This window comes from Coptis chinensis, chromosome 2 (assembly GCF_015680905.1).
Source record: "Coptis chinensis isolate HL-2020 chromosome 2, ASM1568090v1, whole genome shotgun sequence".
NCBI lineage: Eukaryota > Viridiplantae > Streptophyta > Magnoliopsida > Ranunculales > Ranunculaceae > Coptis > Coptis chinensis.
In genome coordinates, this window is record NC_141457.1 from 36,960,127 (window position 1) to 36,975,212 (window position 15,086).

Here is a 15,086-nt window from a genome sequence, read left to right on the forward strand (position 1 = left end):
AAGTACTATGATCATTATCTATTTGTGATGAGTGAGACTTACACCAAATGATTAGCTGAAGTTTGCGAGACAAAGAGTAGAAAAGGGAAGAGAAGGAAGGAGGGGAAATTTTTGGTACCCATCGTTTACCATCATGAACGTTTGCTCGCGTTGCAGAAGACATTTATACTCAGTTCTGAAATAGAGGTTTTGTGGACTACGGCTTCGGCGCTTGCAACCACACACTTCAAAGAACTTTTGAGATCATAAAATAGAAGATGGCTCGGCTACCAAAATAGCGTACCCTCTACAGAAAAATAAGATTGAGTACACCAAACGAAACATCTAGTCTATGTAGACCGGATCCTGAAAAAGAGTATGTTCAATAGTTGGGGAGCGTAACTCATGGTAATGTTTGAGGCGTTGTCCATTTACATGAAATTTGCTGTTATCTTATGGATTAAGCAAAGAGATTGCCCCAGAAAGGGTCACAGCTGACACAATGAAAGGACCAAGCCATCGTGTTTTCAATTTACTAGGAAAAATATATAATTTGGAGTTGTACAGTAAAACTTTTTGGCCAATTTTGAAATCCTTACGCAAAATATACTTGTCGTGCACTTTTTTCATATTAGCTTTGTAGGATTTTGAGAGATCATAAGCATCACTCCGAATCACCTTAAGCTCATTTAATTGCAGTTTTCACTTCTCGTCTGCCACGTTGATATTGTAATTGAGGCTTTTGATGGCCTATAGGGCATGATACTCTAGTTCAACTGGCAGATGACAAGATTTTCCAAAAATGGTGCGGTAAGGAGACATCCCTATAGGTGTCTTAAAGGCCGTTCGGTATGCTCACAAGGCATCCGATAAGTGGAGAGACCAGTCTTTTCTTGATGGATTGACAGTTTTCTCCAGAATGAACTTTATCTCTCTATTAGAGACTTCCACTTGGCCACTCGTCTGTGGGTGATATGGAGTAGCAACTTTGTGAGTAACTCCATATTTCTTCATTAAAAACCCAAAAAATTTATTACAAAAATGTGTACCCCCATCACTGATGATAGCTTTGGGGATACCAAAATGAGAGAAAATGTTTTCTTTTACAAATTTCACAACAGTCTTATGGGCATTTGAGTGACATGGGAGTGCCTTAATTCATTTAGACACGTAGTCCACAACGACGAGAATGTAGAGAAAACCTTGAGAAATAGGGAAGGGTCCCATAAAATTAATGCCCCAAACGTAAAAAAATTCCATAATTAAAATGGGATTTAGGGGCATCATATTGGGTTGGGTAATGCGACCTAGGTGCTGACAAAGAATGCAAGCTTTGCAATGTTCGTGTGCATCGCAAAAATGGGTAGAACAGTAAAAACGACATTGTAAAACCTTGGCCACAGTTTTCTTCCCACTGAAATGACCGCCGCAAGATTGTTCAGGGCAAAAAAATAACACGTTAGTGTGTTCCCAGTCGGGAATGCAGCGACGAGTGAGTTGGTTGGAACAATACTTAAAGTGGTAAGGGTCATCCCAGAAATAATATTTTATAGTGGATAAGAACTTTTTACGATCAAGACGTGATCAAGAGGAATGAACTTCCTCAGTAACTAGGTAGTTAACGATATCCGCGTACCATAGAGAGGAGAAAATGGAGTACAAATGGTCATCTGGGAAGGAATCACAGATGGCTTCAGAATCACTATCAACGTCACCAACCAGCCTTGATAAATGGTCGGCCGTGACATTTTCGGTTCCTTTCTTGTCTTTAATTTCCAGGGTGAATTCTTGCAAGAGAAGGATCCAGAGGAACAATCTCTGTTTCACATCCTTTTTTGTGAGTAGGTAACGAAGTGCGGCATGGTCAGTATATACAATGGTGGATGATCCAACCAGGTAAGGGCGAAACTTATCCAAAGCATAGACAACAGCTATGAACTTTTTCTCAGTTGTCGTGTAATTACGTTGAGTGTCATTAAGAGTTTTACTAGCATAGTAAATGACAACAGGTTTGTCATCACATCGTTGGCCTAGTACGATGCCAATAGTAAAGTTGCTAGCATCACACATCAGTTCGAATGGTTGAGACCAATCAAGGGGTTGAATGATAGGAGCGGTAGTCAGTGCAGTTTTTAGAGTTTCATAAGCTTGTTTGCAATTGAAATTGAAGTCGAAGATCGCATCCTTAAGCAGGAGATTGGTTAAGGGTCGAGCAACTTTAGAAAAATCCTGAATGAATCGCCTGTAAAAGCCAGCGTAGCCTAAAAAGGCACGGATATCGCGAACTGTTCGGGGGATAGGTAGCGAAGCAATTTTAACAATTTTAGCTTTATCAACCTCTATCCCGTCTTTCGAAACAATATGACCTAGAACAATTCCTTTGGTAACCATGAAATGACACTTCTCCCAATTAAGTACCAGATTTTTTTTCTTCACATCATGTTTACACTTTAGAAAGGTTGGATAGGCAATCGTCAAAGGAATTTCCATAAATAGAGAAGTCTTCCATGAAGACTTCCATATAATGTTCCATCATATCACTGAAAATGTGAAGCATGCAGCGTTGGAAAGTGCCTGGGGCATTGCAAAGACCAAAAGGCATTCGTTTGTATGCAAAGGTTCCAAAAGGACATGTGAAAGTTGTCTTCTCTTGATCGGCGAGATCGATGACAATTTGAAAATTTCTGGAATAGCTGTCAAGAAAATAGTAGTAAGCATGACCGGCTAAACGTTCTAGCATCTGGTCAATGAATGGAAGAGGGAAGTGATCTTTCAATGTTCTGGCATTAAGTTTGCGATAGTCAATGCAAATTCTCCATTTTAATGGAATGCGAGTGGAGATGCATTCACTATTTTTATTTTGTACAACTTGAATGTCGGACTTTTTGGGAACAAAGTGGACAGGACTAACCCAGTCACTATCAGAGATAGGGTATATGATATCCCCATCATGTAGGAACTGTTATAGTCGCATCGAATGACTTGCGAACCGTGAAACACCATGCTTAGCGGAATAAAGGTGTTCATGGTTTGGTTTAGAAATTCATACCTTTAGATCGACTGAGATTTTTCTGAAAATCCAAGATCTACGAAATCAGCAATCTCTTGATCTTCTGTTGTATTCCTATCCTTAGAATGGACGTTGTGTGGGCAACTATCTACCAGCCTTTTCTTTCTCTCTTGGCCTCTCTCACTCACAAAGTTAGAACCAATTTTAGATCTCACTTTCCTTGAGCAAAACCTGAGTTTTTCTTGTGTAAAAAAATGGCCAGAGAAAGAGGTTTCTATTTATAGGCCATAATAGGGACCATGAGGAGAAATTAGGGTTGGGCCTCCTGACGAGCTTGGGTTTCCCATGTTTGCTCAGAACACACGGCCTAAGTCTATCAACAAATGACTTATTCCACTAAAGGCCATTGTTTCACTACCGCCCTAATCCCAAATTAAGTGTTACGTTTATGGGCTCCATATTATATGCTTGTTGATCTCCCCGTGTTTAAGATATCGAATGCCTATTGATTAAGTCCAGTTACTGACAACTATATTAATCAACTTCTTATGTCCTTGAGTAGTACCACTCAACCTCATTATCATGTTGGATTAAATCCACCTGCAGGGTTTACATGACAATCGTTATGAGCTCCTCAAGGGGACATCATCAACCCGACTTCTTGCGGGTCACGGATTCCTTCTATAATCAATAGCACACCTTACATACAATGTCATTACCCAATCTATCGAGTTTGTTGATTCACAAATGAATCTCACTCATTGATGATTTAAAGCAATGTGCAATGCACGTAAGTGCCCGTTATTATATCCGGATTAAGAGGACAAGCATCCATAATAATAGATGTGTTTGTTCTCTTATATGACCCAGTATAAAGGGAAACAACCTCACTTGTTCCTGTTCACTACACACAATGTGTACTAGTGTAATCTTGTAGTCATGATAGACTAATACCAGATTATACTACAACCGTACCAATGGTTTGTCCAAATCTATCTAGGTTGTGAACATTTACTTATACTTTATAAGGTACTGATGATATGATCTTCTGTATGTCACCACACACCATATCATCTACAACATAAAGTATTAGACGCATGCATATAACTAATAACATATATAATATGCATAACATTTGCCCATATGATTTTCATTCAAAATATAAAGAATTAAAGTTAATATAAAAGTAATGCTTTTAGTATATAACCCTATCACATCAAGTAAACGTAAAACTTCCTCCCTTACCACCTCTTTCATGGAAAGGTTAAGGCGCCGTTGCAGTTCTTGCGATGTCTTTATGTCATCATCTAGATGTATGCGATGCGTGCATACACTAGGGTCTATTCCTTTGATATCATCTAAGGACCATCCGATAGCAGAGCGGTGTTCACGAATGACATGAATCAAACGTACTTCTTCATCGGTAGTCAAGTGAAAAGAAATTATTATAGGGTGACTACCATCAGGATCGAGATGCACATACTTCAAATCAGAAGGTAGAGGTTTTAAATCCAGAGTTGGAAGAGTGGGGATCAAGGATTCATGAAGGGCCGTCTCTTCAATGGAAAAGAGCGAGTCTGGGTCTTTTGAATCAGTTGGCAACGCAGTAGTAGGGTCAAATAGTGGTACTAACTCTAATAATGCATGGACATCCTTAATGTACAAGTCATTGTCAAACTCAGGATTATCAAAAGAAAGAAATTAGTGTACCTCGTATGGGGGAAAAGAGTTTGCAAAATTTTCCTATGCCAGACTATCAACCAGGATAATCTCACCTTCAATATTAGGATCGGGAAGTTGTTTAATTAAGTTGAATATATTGACTTCTACAGAAAGGTTCCCGAAAGACATTGTTATTGAACCATCCCGACAGTTTATTAGAGCGTTAGCAGTTGCAAGAAATGGACGTTCTAAAAATGATAATAATGGAGTCACAGGGAACTTTGGTATCTAGAATTACAGAATCGATGGGCTAGTAAAAATCTTGGACCTTGACTAAGACATTTTCTACGATGCCCTTTGGGTACTTGATGGAGCGATCCGTGAGTTGCAGGGTAATGTTGGTAGGTTTTAAGTCTTGTAGACCTAACTGCTTAAATAAGTAGTAGGGAAGTAGGTTAACACTGGCTCCAAGGTCTAAAAGTGCGGTAGCGGTATACTTGTCGCCCAACGTGCATGGTATAGTTGGTCGACTTGGGTCTTTGTATTTAACCACACCATTGGTAGTAGTAATGGAGGGAAATTGCTTAGTGAGGAACACTTGTTGAGGAACATTCGTTCGCCGTTTGTTGGTGCACATGTCCTTCAAAAACTTGGCATGCTTGGGCAAATGCTTAAGTGCATCTAGAAAAGGTAGGTTTATGGTCAAATTTTTGAAGGTTTCGCGGATCTCATCGAAATGTTCGTTAGGTTTGTTCTTTGCCAAACAGGCAGGGAACAGAGATTTTGGGCAGAATCACACATATGGATAAGTGGCGTCATTCCCTAGGGACATGGATGTAGATTTGGAAGGAACAACTTCATCCGCTATAGGTTGCGAGGTAGGAGTTGGAAGGGCGTCAGCCGTGACTTTTGTCAATTCGACGTCAGGCATACATTATTGATTGTCGATGGTTCGGCCAGAACAAAGAGTGGTGATGGCATTTACCTCACCCTGGCTGGGATTACTAGATCCTGGTGCATTGTTAAGTTCAAAGGCAGTGTTTGTGGGCTTAGGGTTTGGAACTGCTTGGCCAGGAAACACGCCCTTTTGACTTTTATTCTATGTTAACAGTGAAAAGATTGTTGGATAGATGCTAGGATTTGAGATTGTTGATTCATGTATGTCAGAAAAGTTTCAGCTGTTTTATCAGCAGTGGATTGTACCAGTGGAGCAGCTGGAACAATTTCACGGTTATTGTTTACGGGTTGATTTTGGTAGCCATATCCTTGATTAGCGGGAACAAGGTTGCTGTTGTTTTGGTACCCTATATTGACAGTGTTGGGAGATTGACTTTGCTCTTGTTAGAATTGTAGAGGATTTCCATGACAGTAGGAATTGTAGTTTGTGGGTGGTCATACAAGAATGTTGTTGAAACCCGGAGGAGCTGGTTATTGGGTAGGGGGATGCCAAGCCAAATTCAGATGTTGTCGCCAAAGTGCATTAGGGATGTTGAAAGCACAAGCCTCTTTAGATGGTTGGGGAGGACACTCGTATGCCAAAGGATAATAAAAATCGGACTGCTCAGGACTTAAGCAAAGAAGACATGGGGAAGCGTTGGCAGCCATGACTTGTTTGGGTTTTTGATCATTTACTTGAACCGAAAGAGCATCGACCTTTTTGGTTAAGGACTTGATCAGAGTTTTTATTTCTAGATCGGGTTTGACCTCGAACATAGACGTAACTTTGGTAGGAGTGTCGTTAGAAGATCTGGAAGAATCATTTACCCCAATAGGTGTTTTGTGAAGCCTGTTTCTCGAGAAATGTGTATGCTTTAGTAGCGCCTTTGTCCATGAAACAGCCGCCGTTCATGATATCTAATGTTTCCTTTTAGTGGTCAGAGAGACCATTATAGAATGAACTGCCTAAGACAGCGGTGTCGAGTTGATGATGGGGACATTCGAGAAGTAGATCAGTAAATCTGCTCTATGCTTCCGTAAAGGATTCCTGGGGATGCTGGCGAAAGAATTGAATTTTCTGAAGCATCTCTGTAGTTTTCTTCTGACTATAGAACTTTATCATGAATGCTTGTACGAGCTTGGCCCATGCGTCAAGGGATTGCAGCGCTTTTCCCACGAGCCAAATTGAAGCTTTATCAGCTAAGGTGAAGGGAAACAACCTAAGAAAGACTTGTTCATTGGTAACGGTTGGATGATGGAAAGTGGTGGCTACTTGCTGGATCCGAAAAAAGTGATTGTACGGTTTTTCATGGTCTAGACCGTGGTAAACAGGTAACAAACCGAAAATCACCTGCAATCTCATCGAGTTTAATGTAGGAAGCAGGTCTTTCCTGTATGGTAGTATAGAAGTCCGAAAGGGGCTTTTCTACTGTGGGATTTTCCTGTGCTATAACTATAGGAGGTAATGGCAACAGAGATACTTGACGAGGTTGATTTACGGAGGAAGAATTATGTCTAGGGGATAACTTATGCAGTTGTTTATTGTATTTCTGACGATGATATGTAAGTTTTAATTCCTTATTAGTACCAAACCGTAGTTTTATACAAACACAAATTTTAATTCTAGGCTCATATGGAACGAATTATGACATGAGGATTAATTATTACGGAAGGAGGGAGGTGAACCACGTCTTCCTGAGCTGTTGCTAACGTGAGCAGGTAAGCTAGGATAACGTGTGAATATTCCAGCAGCCATGTCACATGAGAGAATTGAGGGAGGTTGTCCGTACTAGCATGTTCCTTAATTAGGCAACCTCAATCTTTCAAGTTTCCTAGACACCGATGGAATAGGATGATGATTTATGATGGTGTATTATGCGATTATTATTAAGATGATTATGTTGAAATTTTTATTATTAGGATTTAATTTTTAATTTTTTTGGTTTATTTATTTATTTTTATTTTTGTGTTTACGTAATTAATGTATTATGGAGACATGATTACGAAACATGCAATTAAAGACGAGAGATGCGAAAATAGAAGACTAAACATGCAATTTACACATTCTAGTTTTACACAGGAAGTCTACACATGCAACTCTATATTACTTATATATGAATAGAAACACGTCCTACGCATGCAATAATATATAGCGAAAAATAAGTGTAACTAGATGCGAGCTAGGGGAATATCGGGAACGAACTGATGCAAAGTAATATCGCGTACGTGAATGGATGTAATATACACATATAAAAATAATCTAAGCAGGTGGTTTGAAATTATGCAGACATCCAAATATATTTGAATCATATTAACCGTATTAATATGCAATGACGAACCACACAAACCCAGAAAAAATTCTATATATGTAACGAGATCTCATGCCAACATACGAATATGCGATGTAAAACAGGTTATAGCAATCAACCAAATAATATCCTTGACAAAGTTTGAAGAGTTTAAGAATTCGAAACGGGGCGTCCCGCGATTCCTCGTATAATGATCGAATTAAGTCCTGAGCTCGTGAACTTACTAGATGGTGGATAAACAGGTCTAGAGAGTCCAAAAGAGTACTGAGAAGGAAAATGGCTTGTTCCTGAAAACTGGAGTGTTGATACTCCAGGTTAGTCTTGCGTGCTACTATTATAGTCTCGTCCGAGACTGTAAGATCAATTCAGTACTTCAACTTTCTACGGAATACTTTGACTGTGCTAATAATGATAAACAAGATCTGGTTCATAGATATCTTTTAGTAGAAAAAGAAAAGTTGGGGCAAACAGGTACGTAACACGTTAGTATCGCAAAACAAATGAAAATTGAAAAGATGAGGGGGTAGGAGAGGGTGGTTATTCCGTGATGTATTCCAGTTATTACGTTAAATGTCTAGAGTCTTTAGACGTGCAGTGGTGCCATTTGATAAACGGTAATTTCCGATTTTATTCTTCTAAGTCCGAAGTCTAAAGTCCAAAGTCCAAAGTCCATAAACGTCCGTTTAGTCAAGTTACCTTACTCACGTGGGTTTGTAAGATAGGTCGAGTAAGGGATCATCCATACCTTAGGGCTCGGCATGGTTCACAACTGGATTTACAACTTTTAGTGAGTAGGATTTTAGGTTATTTAGTTGGTTTAAGTAAATTAACAGTAATGCAAGTAACGTAAAATAATAACGATTGATTTCAATGTAAATAAATAGGGATAGAGAAATAGTAAAAGGGTTAACCATACTAATGCAAGAATCAGTTTCAACAGTAATAATACCACATCACTATAGTTCTAATCCATTTCGAGTTCATAGACAAACCCGAGACGGCGTCGAGTATCGATCCCTAGTGAGATGCACGCATCTTTGAGCTCATCTCACTAGCATAAGGGGTCAAACTAATATTCCATCTTTTGAATATCATTTCAGCTCCTGCTTCGATTCTACATCAACTGGACAAATCAGAGAACTATCTAACACCATAGAGTCGCGCGTGAGACATTTTCGGTCTCTCGCGAGACTGTTCTGGAGCATCAGCACTCCAAACTTGGACAGTCTCAATCATTTTGGGACCGGATGTATAATCTACACCTAATTCCTAAGTAGTGATTCTAGAACATTAAAGTGTCAATCCGGATCCTCACACAAGCATCATTAATCCTCCCCCTGGTGGGGTTAACTCATTGTCATTGGATGATTAATTGAACTTCCTATATACAATAAATAAGTAAATGAAGAGCATGAATTTAACTTAAAAAGAACTGATTTTTATTAAGTAAAAGGACTTACACTACTGATGCTGGTATGAAAGCTACTGGAAGGGAAAGCAAGGCAACGTACTGGAAATGAAAAGCTAAAACTAAAGGCTAAAACTAAAACTAAAAACTAACAAAGGTAAGGTCCCCCTCTCATATATATAGCCTGGTCTCCTCACGTGAAGCCCCCATTTATATGTTTTGTTTTTATTCAAATAGCAACAATCCAAACTTTGTAATACAAAGTTTATCTTATCTTGCTTTAATTTGGTTTTATTTGTCTTTTTGTTAAATCAATTCATACATTGATTTGTTTCGTCTTTTCCTCTTGCAAGGTGGCACACAATTATGACCATTACTTGCCACCTACCTATGCTGAGTTGTCATGCCTTTTAGGCCCGCATAGTGGGTCCACATGTTGTGTCTAGTGGCGGCGCCGATTTTTGCATTTTTACAACTTTCTGTCTTTGCATAGAGTTTGTCGCCCTGGTTGCTCTGGCAATTGACTAGCCAAAATCTGCATCCAGGTTTGAAAGATGTGAGCTTCGGAAGTTTGTTGCTTCTTTACACGTGGACCCGTTCTGCACTGGTTTTATTCCTTTGGAAACTTCGGCTCTAGTCAGGCTTTGTTGGGCTTCACTGGGGCTGAGTGGGAAGACTTCAAGTACGTACAATATTCCCGTACTTTGATGCATGTTTTATTATCATATTCACATTAATTGCGGAAACCTGCAAAAGTACGAAAATATAATCATTTCATGATTATTAAACACATAATTGACCAGAATGTTATGTCTCTCGGGGTTTAATATTACAGTTTTGGGTGCTTATCATGGCTCTTCCAGGTTTCGCCAATCCACCTGCTAGACCATCCACCAACTATATTCCATACCGTCAAGGAAATAATCAGCAGTACCAATAAAGTCAAAATTAGTTTCCAAGTAATTCCAATTCTAACTACCAAAACAACCGCAACCTTGTTCCAGCCAATCCAAGTTACGGCTATAATCCTTAACTTCTCAACAATAATCGTGAACTAGTCCCTGTTGCACCACCTGTGCAACTCGCTACTGATAAGACAAGTGAGAATTTCTTGGCTTACATGAACCAACAATCTCAAATACTGACGTCTATCCAACTATCGCTTCAACTATTAGCGCAGGAAAAGAGTCAGAAAGGCGTGTTTCTTGGACAAACAGTTCCAAACCCTAAGCCAGCAAACATTACCATTGAACTCACCAATGCACCTAGTACAAATAATCCAAAACCAAGGTGAGGTGAATGCAATCACTACTCTTTGATCTGGCAAAACCGTAGACAATCAAATACGTATGCCAGATGATCAAACAAAGGTAATTGGAACTTCCAATGAACCTATTTATGATAATGAACCTACGCTGGAAGCACCAATTCTAACCAAGTCACCAATTCAAAAAATTGAGAAACGAGCAAGCGGATCCCTAAGCCAAATTCCGACCTAAGGCACCGTTTCTTGCCCGTTTGGCTAAGAACAAACCTGGCAAAAATTTTGATGAGATTAGGGAAACTTTTAAGAATTTGACCATCAACTGACCTTTTCTTGATGCCCTCAAATAATTGCCAAAACATGCAAAGTTTTTGATGTAGGAACCGTTATTTTCAGAATGAATATTTCTACAAACCGCGAAAACCCACGCGCAGCGGAATTAATGGGGTTCACGGTTTTAGATAGAAAACATACCTTTTAGAATTGGCTAAGATGTAATCTCTGAGAATCCAAGCTATGAATCCGAATCAACAATCAAACCCTAAACCCTTTAGAATAGATTGGACGTTGTGTGGGCAACGATCTACCAACCCCCTTCTTTCTCACAACGCTAGATCCAATTTTGGATCTATCTTTCCTTGCCTCTCTTTTCAATCCAGTGTGAATAGTAATTTCGGCCAGGAGAGAAGGGATTTTATTTATAGGCTACAACAGGGACCATGAGGAGAAATTAGGGTTGGGCCTCCTGACAGGCTTGGGCTTCCCATGTTCGCCCAAAACACAAGGCCCAAGTCCGTCAACAAATGGCTTATTCCACTAAAGGCCATTGTTGCACTACCGCCCTAATCCCAAATTACGTGTCAGCGTTTATGGGCTCCATATTATATGCTCGTTGATCTCCCCGTGTTTAAGATATCGAATGTTCATTGATTAAGTCAAGTTACTGACAACTACATTAATCAACTTCTTATGTCCTTGAGTAGTACCACTCAACCTCATTGTCATGTCGGAATAAATCCACCTGCAGGGTTTACATGACAATGTTTTTGAGCTCCTCAAGGGGACATCATCAACCTGACTTCCTGCGGGTCACAGATTCCTTCTATAATCAACAGCACACCTTACATACAATGTCATTATCCAATCCATCGAGTTTGTTGATTCACAAATGAATCTCACTCATTGATGATTTAAAGCAATGTACAATGCACGTAAGTGCCCGTTATTATATCCGGATTAAGAGGACAAACATCCATAGTAACAGAGGCGTTTGTTCTCTTATATAGTCAGTATAAAGATAAACAGCCTCACTTAGTCTTGTTCAATACACACAAAGTGTACTAGTGTAATCCTATAATCAAGATAGACTAATACCAGATTATACTACAACCGTACCAATGGTTTGTCCAAATCCATCTAGGTTGTGAACGATTACTTATACTTTATAAGGTACTGACGATATGATCTTCTGTATGTTCACATCATATCATCTATAACATAAAGTATTAGACACATGCATATAACTAATAATATATATAATATGCATAACATTTTCCCATATGATTCTCATTCAAAAATAAAGAATTAGAGTTAATACAAAAGTAATACTTTTAGTATATAACCCTATCATTTGAAAGATATGTGCACCACAAAAAGGAGAACAAATGTTCCTCAACAAGCCCTCCTCACCGAACAGTTCCCTTCCATCACTGAATCTAATAGTATTGTCAAATACAAGGACCCTGGTAGACAAACTATTCCATGCACATTGGGAGACAAATATACTGCTAATGCACTACTAGACTTAGGAGCTAGTGTGAACTTACTTCCATATTACCTGTTCAAACAACTAGGTCTTCATGAGCTTAAACCTACTAACATGACTTTGTAGTTAGCCGATCGTTCCATTAAGTATCCAAAAGGCATTGTGGAAAATGTCCTCGTAAAAGTTCAAGACTTTTACTATCCCGTCAATTTTGTCATTCTAGATACAGAAGTTGTCTGTGACTCTATTCATATCATCTTAGGGCATCATTTCCTAGCAATTGCTAATGCCCTCATAAACTATAAGGATGGTTCCATAATCATGTCCTTCGGAAATCTTTCAGTCAAGGTAAATGTGTTCAAGTTAATGAAACAAATTCTGGAGACTGATATAGATGGTGAGATTAACATGATTGACAGTCTCGCACAGGAGTATTTAACAAACTTTTTTCCTGTCGATGAAGTGCACCAATTTCTTTCTTTTGGTGTTTCCAAATTTGATGTTGACTCTTACACTCAAGAAGTACATGCGTTATTAGAATCAATGCCACTATTTGACCCTACTACCGTGATGTCGAGCGATTTGGAAGAATATTAATCCATTTTCTCTGTTGAAGATGACTTTCCTCAAGAATCTTTGATCCCCACTCCTCATACCCCTGACTTAAAGCCTTTTCCTTCAGATATAAAATACGTACATCTTGATCCAGATGGTAGTCACCTAATTATCATTTCATCCAAATTGATTGTCGATCAAGAATCCCGTTTAATTAATGTCATTCAACAATACCGTTATGCTCTTGGATGGTCTCTTGATGACATTAAGGGCATTGACCATAGTGTGTGCACCCATCGCATACATCTTGAAGAAAGTGCAAAGATGTCGCGTGAACCGCAATGTCGTCTAAACCCTGCCATGAAGGAGGTGGTGTGGGAGGAAGTTTTAATGCTACTCGATGTGGGTATTATATATCCTATCTATGATAGTGTTTGGGTAAGTCCAGTCCACGTTGTTCCCAATAAGTATGACATTACAATTGTGCAAAATGATAAGGATGAATGCATCTCCACTCGCATCCCAGTGAAATGGAGAATATGCATTGACTATCACAAACTTAATGCGGTAACTCGTAAAGATCACTTCCCATTTCCCTCCATCAACCAGATGCTTGAACGTTTAGTGGGTCATGCATATTACTATTTTCTTGATGGTTATTCAGGCTATTTTCAAATTGTAATCGATCCAGCTGATCAAGAAAAAAAAACATTCACTTGTCCCTTTGGTACCTTTGCATATAAACGAATGCCTTTCGGTCTTTGTAATGCGCCTGGTACATTTCAACACTGTATGCTTCACATTTTTAGTGATATGGTTGAATGTTTTATGGAAGTTTTCATGGACGATTTCTCCATATGTGGTAACTCATTTGAAAGATGCCTATCAAATCTTTCACAGGTTTTTGTGCGTTGTGAAGAGAAAATTCTAGTCCTTAACTGGAAAAAATGTCATTTTATGGTTACAAAAGAAATAGTTCTAGGACATATTGTTTCTAAGGATGGAATAAAAGTGGATAAAGCTAAGATATGATTGATAAAATTGCATCTCTTCCTATACCAAAAATAGTTCGAGACATACGTGCCTTTTTAGGCCACGTAAGGTTCTATAGGAGATTTATTCAAGATTATTCTAAGGTTGGTCGATGATAAGAGCCCAAAACTGTAGTTTTAACTCCTTAATAATATTATATTTAGACCAATTATATGTATAATAAATATGAGTTAGTACTGTTTACGTGTGTTTATGTATTTCAGGCATTGGAGTCAAATATGTGAAGAAATATGCACTAGTAGAAAAAAGGCTTTTTGTGACTGTTTTAAAATGTTATTTGTGACTGTTATATTTGAAACGGTCACAAATGGTAGAAAAGGGTTTTTGTGACTGTTTTAAAAAGTTTTTTGTGACGTGCGTTTTCGAAACGGTCACAAATGGTTTTTTTTTCTAAAGAAGGTGTATATGTGTGGAGAACTATTTGTGATTGTCATATCTAGAAGTGTGACAAATGGTTTTTTCTAGGTTGTGGAGTATAATTTGTGACTGGTCTTCAAAAACAGTTACATATTTCCGGACTTTATGTGACAGTCATTAAGACCCAGGTATTTTTTGCTCCCCAACTGCAAGAGCCTAAGTTACCAAAAAAAAAAACTGCAAGAGCCCACTAATTAAAAGTAGTTAGAACTTAGAAACCCAGGGCTCGGTTTCTCCATTCTTCCAACACCTCCAGAAACATTTCCAAGTACGTGCCTCTACCCAAAAAAAACACTCGATCTCCCACGACTCTCTCTCTCTCTTAGTACGTGCCTCTACCAAAAAAAAACGCTCGATCTCCCACGACTCTCTCTCTCTCTTAACTTTGGCCGTTAGGTTTCCAATAACTGTGTCAAAGTCCTTAATCAGTGTTCATTGGCTCTTCCTTCTCATCTCTCTCTTCGATTTTGAACTAAAAAGTTTTCGTATTTTGAGTTCTATGCGATTTTTCTTTCAGGAATAGGAGGTTGGTTGAATCATCAATGCCTTTACTCCCGGGCTAATCACCGAACATATTCTGTTTCTTTTGGCTCAAAAGCCAATCTTTCTAATGGATTAATGAAGGTCAGTAGTACTCCAAAACCCTAATCGTTCATAGCGGCAACCACAGATTCATTTGCTTGCATCAAGGTCAAAACCATAGTGAACGTTCTTGAAGAAACGGAGAG